Genomic DNA, 10,362 nt, shown 5'->3' with positions numbered 1-10,362 from the left:
AGCACGAGGTTTTAGTCTTGCAGTACACAAAACTCCAGTCGTGCAATGAGTGGATATGGATCTATCCCTCTAGAGTCGCCCTCTCATGTTTCTCTCTTGATGGCGTACATGCAGGTTGGAAGAAATTGACGGGTTTCTAGTTTATTGCGATGTGGGATCCTATGTGATGAGTTTTTGAGCATAAAGGTGGAAGCTTGTCCATTTAAGTGATCCTTTTTTAATATTCATGCATTTACATGTTTTATCCATACATATCATCTACGTATGTTAGTTGATGCATTTTACATATGCATGAGACTTGTTAATGAGTTGATGGACACTTGGAAATTGTTGGATTTATGTAAAACGATAGTTATCATCATACGTTAATATATTGGACTCATGTAAAGTTTTCATAAACATGGTATTTAGAAATTGATAAAAAAGTGGATCATTGTTATGTACAGACACTATACATCCATGTATGAGGATTTGAGCACACTACTTAGTGCATGTCTCTTTTGTGTGCGGAGTTGGTGCAAGTCATATTTGCTTGATCTGTTCAATTGGGAAAGCTTGTTTACTAACTTTACCCTAGTTGCACACCTTTATTATTGATATTCGTTATTCTGTGACCGATTCTTGGATACTTCTCTATATTATACATGTTATTGAGCTGCACATGTTATATTTGTCACGCCCCAAAATCGAGGAGCGCGACCGGTGCTCAACCGAGTGAACCCGGCCGAGCAAGCCTATTAGATTTTTTTCTACCCAAGTCATTCATGAATAAAGAGAATATATGAAACACGAATTAAACATATATCTTTGTCACAAAACTTATTCGGAATACTCAACTTGTAATAAATATCTTGGAACTTACAAGGATATTGGGGTTCCAATTCATAAAGAAGATTTTATCTAACATACCTCGATTTAGCTTACTTAAACTCTAAAATATTTGAGAATTCTTAGCAACTTCAATCTATTTTAGAAATATAACAAATTGAACCAAAAAATAGGAGGATGATCATGGTTCTAGCTCATTTCAGCATTTTATCAAACACTAGGTGTGCATTAAGGTTTCAAGGTCCTTCTATGGAGGATTCCATCATTCCCCAACCCATTCTCTACCATTTTTATCTCACAACCTTCCCACATTCTTTGATAACACATGCATGCAAGATAGCAACCCCCACACCCAATAATTGTCTTGCTAATTACTCCCCTTTTAGAAGATTTTCTCAATTAAGATCTAGGGCATAGATTCTTACCTTTAGGATGAAGACTCCCTTTGTTAATCCTTAATGATTGAGCAAGAATTGGTGGATAATAGGTTGAAGGTTACTCCCCCACTCTAAGAACTCTCTCTCACTCTAAAAATATTAGAAATGTGCTCAAAATGGGCTATGGCATATGTTTTAACGAAGAAGGGTCGGGTTTAAAAACCCTAAAAATGAAGCCCCGGAACAGGATATGCGGTCGCATATGTGACCGCATAATGGATATGCGGTCCAAATATCGGCCGCACAAATAGGGTACCAAAAGTGGAAAGGAACTGACCGGGTCTGCGGTCACTATGCGGCAAGAAGACCTATTCTGCGGTCGCATAATGCGCCGCAGAAACTCCCTCCGCAAAATTTCAAGACTGATTGTGCAACAAGAGTGCGGCCCGCGAAACAGTTATGCGGTCGTATAATGGAACTCGAAAATGACATCAAAATGACCCAAAAAACTGACTCACTCTGCGACCATTCTGCGGCCCGTAGAGTGATTATGCAGCTGCAAAATTATCACGCCCCAAAACCGAGGAGCGCGACCGGCGCTCAAGCGAGTGAACCCGGCCGAGCATGCCTATTAGATTTCCTTCTACCCAACTCATTCATGAATAAAGAGAATATATGTTTTCGTTATTCAAATAATAAAGTGATCATGTATGAAATACCAATTCATTACCATTAGTTACTCCATTAATAAGTCTCAAAACACACACACACCTTCGTGGTTCAAAGTGGAACACGTGATTTAATCGCAACCCAACTTGTTTAATATTTCCAACACCCATACACAACCCACACTTAGCTTATAGAGCCTCTAAAAATACCAAAGAGTACAATGATAGTTCCGACAACAAGGCTCCGACTATATCTCAAAACACATAAGAAACAAAAGATGCACAACCCCGGAATGAGATGGGGCTCACCAAGCTAGCTGGGAAGAATGAGCACTGTTATCACTGGTCAGTATCCTCCGCTGTGGAACCACCTGCATCCATTAAAGATGTTGTGCCCCCTGCAAAAGGGACATTAGTACATGTCGAATAGTACTAGTATGAAAACCAAACACCTATTTAAGAACTCGTAAATACAGTGTGAATATGATGAATCAAGGCGATAATAGAATAACATAGATAGTAGTTTAAACCAAAGCAAGCTTATCAAGAACTGTCATTAACATTTATAGAATTCAAGATGAGATCCTCTGTAACCATTTCCACACAAAGCGGCCCCGCCGCCTCACCCAATGTATGCGGGTGGAGGTGTAAACACAATACCAAAACTTTACTCAAGCGGCCCTGCCGCCTCACCCCAATGTATGCGGGTGGAGGTGTAAACACAATACCCATTTTCACACAAAGCAGCCCCGCCGCCTCACCCCAATATATGCGGGTGGTGGTGCATCAACGGTACCAATACCTACACAAAGTGGCCATGCCTCCTCACCCAAATATATATATATGTGGGTGGTGGTGCAACAACGATACCAAAATCATACACAAAGCAGCCCTGCCACCTCACCACAATATATGCAGGTGGATGTGTAACCCCAATCACAATCTCTACACAATTTGGCAAAATAGTTTTCCATATAAATCACGACATGGAATCATAACACGTAGATACACAATCCATAGTTTGGAACACATTCTCAATTTATAATACAATATCATGAGAGCATTTGGAACACAAATTAAACATATATCTTTGTCACAAAACGTATTCGAAATACTCAATTTGCAATAAATATCTTGGAACTTACAAGGATATTGGAGTTCCAACTCTTAAAGAAGAGTTTGCCAACATACCTCAATTTAGCTTCCTTAAACTCTAAAATTTTCAGGAATTCACAGCAACTTCAATCTATTTTAGAAATATAACAAATTGAACCAAAAATTAGGAGGATGATCATGGTTCTAGCTCATTTGAGCATCTTATCAAACACTAGGTGTGTATCCCGATTTCAAGGTCCTTTTATAGAGGATTCCATCATTCCCCAACCCATTCTCTACCATTTTTAGCTTACAACATTCCCACATTCTTTGATAACACATGCATGCAAGATAACAACCCCCACACCCAATAATTGTCTTGCTAATTACTCCCCTTTTAGAAGATTTTTGAAATTAAAAGCTAGGGCATAGATTCTTACCTTTAGGATGAAGACTCCCTTTGTTAATCCTTAATGATTGAGCAAGAATTGGTGGATAATAGGTTGAAGGGTACCCCCCCCCACTCTAAGAACTCTTTCTCACTCTAAAAATATCAGAAATGTGCTCAAAATGGACTATGGCATATCTTTTAACGAAGAAAGGTCGGGTTCAAAAATCCAAAAAATGAAGCCCCGAAACAGGATATGCGGTAGAATATGAGACCACAGAATGGATATGTGGTCATCATATCGGCCGCATAAATTGGCTGCCAAAACTGGAAACGAACTGACCAGGTCTGCGGTCACTATGCGGCCCACTGATCTGTTCTACGGTCGCATAATGCGCCACAAAACCTCCCTCCGCAAAACTTCAAGACTGATTGTGCGACAAGAGTGTGTCCCGCGAAATGGTTATGCAATAGCATAATAGACCACGAAAATGACATCAAAATGACCCAGAAAACTGACTCACTCTACGACCATTTTGCAGCCCGCAGAGTGATTATGCGGCAGCAGAATGGGCCACAGAAACGCCTATTTCTGCCAAATATTTTCCTTCAACTCCCTAGAGCACTGGCATCACGGAACCCCAATTTTTAGGAAAATTTTCACGGGGCCTTACAATATTACGTGAGTATCTTTTGGACTAAAAAACCTCGTTACTACATCACTAAGGTTAGTCAAGATACTTACTAAGTACATGGCCAGTTGTACTCATACTACATTTTTGAACATTGCATGCAGATCCTGGGTGCTGAGTTGGTGTGGAGGTTGAAGCCTAGTATTAAAGACAAACCAGCCTACCAGATACAAGCTACCACTTGTTTATGGTATTTTAGGACTTATATTCCTTTTTATGTAAATTTCAATAGATGATGTATGTTTCTTTAAACCAGAGTTGTATTCTTATTCTTAGTCGTTCATGACTTATACTACCAGTCCTTGGAATAGTGGTATTGATTTTATTTTGTAGTGTTATTTATTGTTCTTTAATGATTTCTCGTTATAGTTGTATCCTATATTGTTTGGCTTACCTAGCGGGTTGGCTTAGGCGCCATCACGACTTGGTAAAAATTTAGGTCATGACAAGTTGGTATCAAAGCTCTAGGTTTATAGGTTCTACGAGTCATGAGCAAGTTTTTAGTAGAGTATCGGTATGATGACGTCCATACTTATCTTTGATTGGATATAGGGCATCTAGGAAACTTCCCTTCTTTCTTTCTTTATCATCAACTTTGTTTCATCTTGAAAGCCTGGATCTTCAGCTTCCTTCCATTCAATTTGTATGCGATGTTGAGTACTAGGTATCAGCTGTGCACCGATGGCTTTGCGATGTCGTATATGAGTTGTGAGATGTTTTCTTGTGTTTTGAGGTAGGCTAGCTTGGAGGACTGATGGATCAATGAGTGGCAAGATATCTATGTAATGAGTTGTGAGATATGTTGTATAGTCTTATGATATGTATGTGTTGGTGGATCTTTCAATTGTTCATTTATGGAAGGAGTGGATTCGTATATCTTGTTGACGAGTGTAGACACGGGAAGATTAATTGATTTCTTAGGGGTTGTGATCATGGCAGGGTCATAGGAAGATGTCGATTTGAGGCTACTAGGTAGGTTATCTCATGCGAGAAGGTTTGAGGTTATGTGATTCTTGTGAGGCTTCTATGAAGGGTTTTCCTTCTATCTAGTGGAATGCACATACTACCATTTTAGAGCACTTGAGGAAGTTGGCTTGACTGTCACGAGGATGAGTATGCACTCGGCAAATGGTTTGGAGGGTATTTTGACTATTGCTACATAAGCCTATGAGGAATTCAACAGAGTAACAGTGTGCGACCTTGGAAGGTAAGGAGGAAGAGTACCGTAGGCCATCAGATGATGTGTTTGTGGCTTCAAGCCAAATGAAGGAGTCTACTATCGACGATCAGGTCATTTGGGCATCTGTTGCTATAGTTCTTGTACTTGGATGCACTTGTGGATTGGATATGGTTTGAGAAGGGTGTTATCGAGGATGAGTTGGTCAAGGAATTTAGATGCATGATGTAATAGACCTTATGGATATATGGAGGTTGTGGAGTGGCCCAGGTTTGTTATTCCTTTATGGATGTAGTTTGTGGGAGGAGAGAATTTCTCGATTGTTTCTTTGGAGTATTCATGTGCTAGCGAAGCACTAGTTGTTTGGCATGTTTGGGTATGCATTCGATACTAGGTCAGAGTGAGTGACTCTCGAGAATAGTTCTAGTGGGTTCAACATTCATATGTGGTATCTAAGATTTTTCGGATTTGTGTATGGCTAAGATCTAAGATTTGCATTGGATAGTGCCGAGACTTGCGATATTTATATATCATTACTGATTCTTTATTGCATTATTAGAGAGATGGAAGAAATCACACCAGATTCATTAAAAGGTTCTTTGGTGCAGGCATTCAGGTTTAGGTACTTTTGGGTTTAGCAGTCTACATGACTTGGTTGATTTAGAGGGATTCGGTTCTGATGTCTTGGTTATGTGCAAATGGGTTTCGAAGAGTTCACAATAGTTGTTACCATGATTCGAGGTCGATGTCTCGTACGGGTATGGGAATTTTGTTGTGTGTTGTGATTCTCTCTTGAGTTGAGTTAAGTGGAAGGTTTTTGGTCGATGGAGTGTTTATGAGGAGGCATATTCTACTTGTGATTCAGGGTTGATAACAGGATTCTCATATATTTGTATTGTAGCAAGGTAGGTGCGGTGAGCCGTGTGGGATTTGGATTGAATGGATAAAGTTGCAGTTCAGTTTTGAAAGGAATGTCTTAAATTCTAAGCAGCATGAGAGATTTCAAATATTCAAGAGAATGCTAGCACTATCTTGTATTGTCTGATAGCGGTGCGTGTTGTAGAAAACGCTTCATGTATTAACTTGCGGGTGATTGGCCAGTACTATAGAGGTCACATAGTTGGTAACTATTGATGTTCATATTTTGCTACTTGATGCAAACAATCTATGGAAGTATTTCACATGATGCAATTGTGTATGCGTGATGTGTCAGTCATTTAAGTGGGGGAGTTGGAGATCAGGTATTGAGATTCCTTTTATTCTTAAGGTTTAGAGACTAGATGCTCTTAGAGGCAGACTATTCATTTGGTTGTGGATTGTAAAAGTGTGTTGAGGACTAGACAACTGATTGTATGTGTTATAGGTAGGTCACTATAGACCTCTGGAAGGCTGTTTACCTATTTCAGAATGGTTTGAAATGGTTTAGGGGCCTATTGGTAGGCCTAATGTGAGTGTGTATTCTACACCAAATTGGATTTATTTACTCATATGCAACATTTACTATGGGTATGCTATCGAGCAGAATGAATGTAATTCATGCATGTGATCTATTTTTATGTGCTACTCTCGTATGTTATGATGGGTTGTGAGGTTATTTGATTATTCACACCCATGTTATGTTCCTGTTAAGGTTTTGTGGTAATATAAGAGCAAGAGGGCTCATGAAATATTGAATTGCTTATTGCATCATAGTTGTTCTTGCCTTTTTTGTAGCGCATTATGCCACGCGTCTCCCTATGTATGCACTCTACGTGCTTGATGTAGATACACATGTGTTTGGTTAGAATGAGCATTATGGCTCAATGAGTATTCCTATGTGGATCGATATGTTTAGATTGGGTAGCGTGCTGCAATGATATTATGGTGGATCGGGTTGCATCTTGGTATTATATGATGTGGGATCGGGTTGCACGCAACAACGTTGATATGTTAGCATACGACTCCGTGTGCTTGTCACATGTGTTTTGTTTATCCCTTGTGGTATGGATTCATAATGTTATGCTTCTATTATTATGTTTGTTGAACGTAGTTCTCTTATTTGTATTATGTTTCCATCCTTGATTATATTCGAGTTGTTTCTTGTTTGGCTCATGGATCGCGTCATATGAGGTTATAGATGGAATATGATATGGCATGTCGGTCAAGCAGCTTGCACTGGGTGAGGCAAGGTTATTGGACCTGGAATTTGCACAAACAAATTTGGATAAGGTATGTTTGGAAGATTGATGTCATTTGTCAGCTCAAAATTTGGCAATGGTCCTTGTCGGACGAGAGAACACCACGAGTTGGTGATTTGATGGGTAGTTATGGGTTTATACATACAACCTTTATCATCAGCAATATTGTGAAGGGTTGGAACAAGGGTTATTTGATAGGACATGTATTACCGTTAATGGATTTGGTAATGAGCAGCTATTGTGGTCGAAAATTATTTCTATGGGCAAATGAGTTTTGTGGTACATAATGTGGTTAGATCTTAGTACTATATTAATAACTTGATGCAGCTTTTTGAGATTGATACAGTGTATATATGCAAGAATCGGAACTTTGAGGGAGTTCCAGAAGTTGGAATTGGTTCTAAGGATTGTAAGCCAAGGATAAAGGAAGAATCTTCAGTTGGGATTGTGTTGACGGGCTTATATGGATTGAGATGACATGAGATAAACCATGGTGATGTGTATGATAGTTATACAGTGATTTACCAACTTTAAAATGACTCTTGGCACGTTTGAGGACGAACACATGTTAAAGTGAGGGAGAATGTAATGACCCAATCGGTTGTTTTGAGCTTTAGCATTCCGTTCGGTGGTCTGAGACCTTGAGTAGCTTCATATGATGTATTACAACTTGCGTGTATAGTTGGTCTTGATGTTCGTAAGGTTCAGGATTGATTCAATAGAGTGCTTCCCAATTTTTAAGCTTTAAGTAAGAGTTGATCAAGGTTTGACTTTTGAGTAAACAATATTGGAATCAGGATTTGATGGTTCCGAGAGGTTCGCATGGTGATTTTGGACGTAGGTGTATGTTTGGATTTGTATTCGGAGGTTTCTAGAAGGTTTTGGTTCTATTTGCCGAAAGTTGGAAATTTGAAGGTTTGAATAGTACATAGGTTTGACCGGGAGTTGACTTGGCATAATCAGGTTTCGGTTGGTGATGCGAGCCTTTGAATATATTCATTTAGTTGATTTTAACTTGTGTGGAAAGTTCGATTGTGATCCTTAATGTCTAAATATGATTCGTATGCGTTCTGTGAAGCTTGCAGGTTTGAAAGTTAAAAGTATGGTTTGATTTTCAATTATTGGTTTTGATGTAAATTTATTGTGTTTCGAGCCTTTAGATAAGTTTAGTTAATGCATTTTGACTTTTTGGCATGATTAGATGGGGTCCTGAAGGGCTCGGGTGTGATCCTGAGTGGTTTCAGATCATTTTGATGGAGTTGGAGTTGTAGATTTTTGCAGGTATCAGTGGTTCATCGCGATCGCGGAGCAATTCTCGATATTACGGAAGGTAAGTAGAGGCTGCATTTTTTTTTCTTCGCGTTCACCACAAGAGGGTCGCGTTCGCGTACAATTGTGGGAAGATGTTTCACGTCGCATGTGGTGGACCGTGTTCGCAAAGAGGAGATGGAGTTGGGGTTAGCGTTTGGCATTCGCAGTCGAGATGAATATCATTAGGCAGTGTATTTTTTGTATTATTTCAAGAATCTACATGAATTATTAACGCCCAAAACAAGGATTTTGAGATGAAATTTAGGGTTTTGTCTATACTTTAAGAGACTATAATTTGGGTATTTATCTACCGATTTAAACTCGATTTTGAAATCTAATCACATATTTGGACTTTGCAAGTTATGGGTCATCAAAATTTGGTATTGGTTTAGAATTTTGGGTATGCGAGTCGAGGTTTACTTTTGTTGACTTTTTGGGAATTCTTCAAAGATTGATGCTTTATTGTCCAGGATTGATTCCTATGGCAATCGTTGACTTCCTCAGATGTTGTTTGATTAGATTTGAGCCGGTTGGAGGTGATTTCAGAAGGAAAAATGACTTTGGATCTTTGGACTAGCCCGGATGAGGTAAGTGTCTTGTCTTGATTTGGTTGAAGGAACTTTTTCCTAATAATTAATAGTGTTTTCTACATGCGGGGGTGATATATATATGAAGTGAGAAGTGTATATGCATGTGCCATTGGTATTTATCTTCGGGTTAAATTCTAGACTACTTTATGTTATGTTTGGTTGTGTGTTCTTGTCACCCCCCAAACTCGGGGAGCGCGATCGGCGCTCTACCGATTAAACCCGGATGAGCAAGTCTGGTAGATTTCATTCTACCCAAATTCATCCCTAAATAAAAAGGAGATGTACTCCATTAATCAAATAGTTAAAATATTTCATTAACCAATTCCATTTCATTCCCATTAACAACATCATTCAATATTTCCAAAATAGCACGAGTTTAGAGATTTAATGAAAAACATGTTGACAAATACCAATAGTTCTAATTCAATTCCCAACATCAAACACCACCCACAACCTGTCTACGGAGCCTCTAGGGGGGCTCACCAAGTCAACTAAAGAGAGTGTACCGCTATCACAAATCAATGCCGCCTGTTGTGGTACTACCTGCATCCATTAAAGATGTAGCGCCCCCGGCAAAAGGGACGTTAGTACCGTTGAATCTTGGTGGTATGTATAGCTAAAAGTCCTCTTTCAAAGTAGAATTCCCATATAAGAATAGGCAACACATAGAAACAACAACTCACAATCAACAATATCCAAATGTCCAGTTAAAACATAATAATTTTCAAAATACGAACTTCATATACAATTTTGGATTGGGAGATAATTAGCATCGATATACCACCGTCATTGTTAGCATGAAGTCCGATCACTCCCGATCGGCTAGGCCATCTCCCAGCGAACAATGTGGTTTGACATGCGATGCGAAAGAAAGTTCTAACCAAGACTAGTACCACCATGTGCGCAACATGGCGTCCGATCTCCCCGATCAGCTAGGCCACCTTCCCACATATGCCATGTGATTTGACTTTTCCAATTCACAGCTTTTTCCAGTTTCATCCCAATTAATGGGAATAATCACAATTTCACAAATATTTCAATTTCATACCAAATAATGGG

Source organism: Nicotiana tabacum, chromosome 13 (genome assembly GCF_000715075.1).
Source record: "Nicotiana tabacum cultivar K326 chromosome 13, ASM71507v2, whole genome shotgun sequence".
NCBI lineage: Eukaryota > Viridiplantae > Streptophyta > Magnoliopsida > Solanales > Solanaceae > Nicotiana > Nicotiana tabacum.
Note: the sequence above shows the minus strand (reverse complement) of the source record.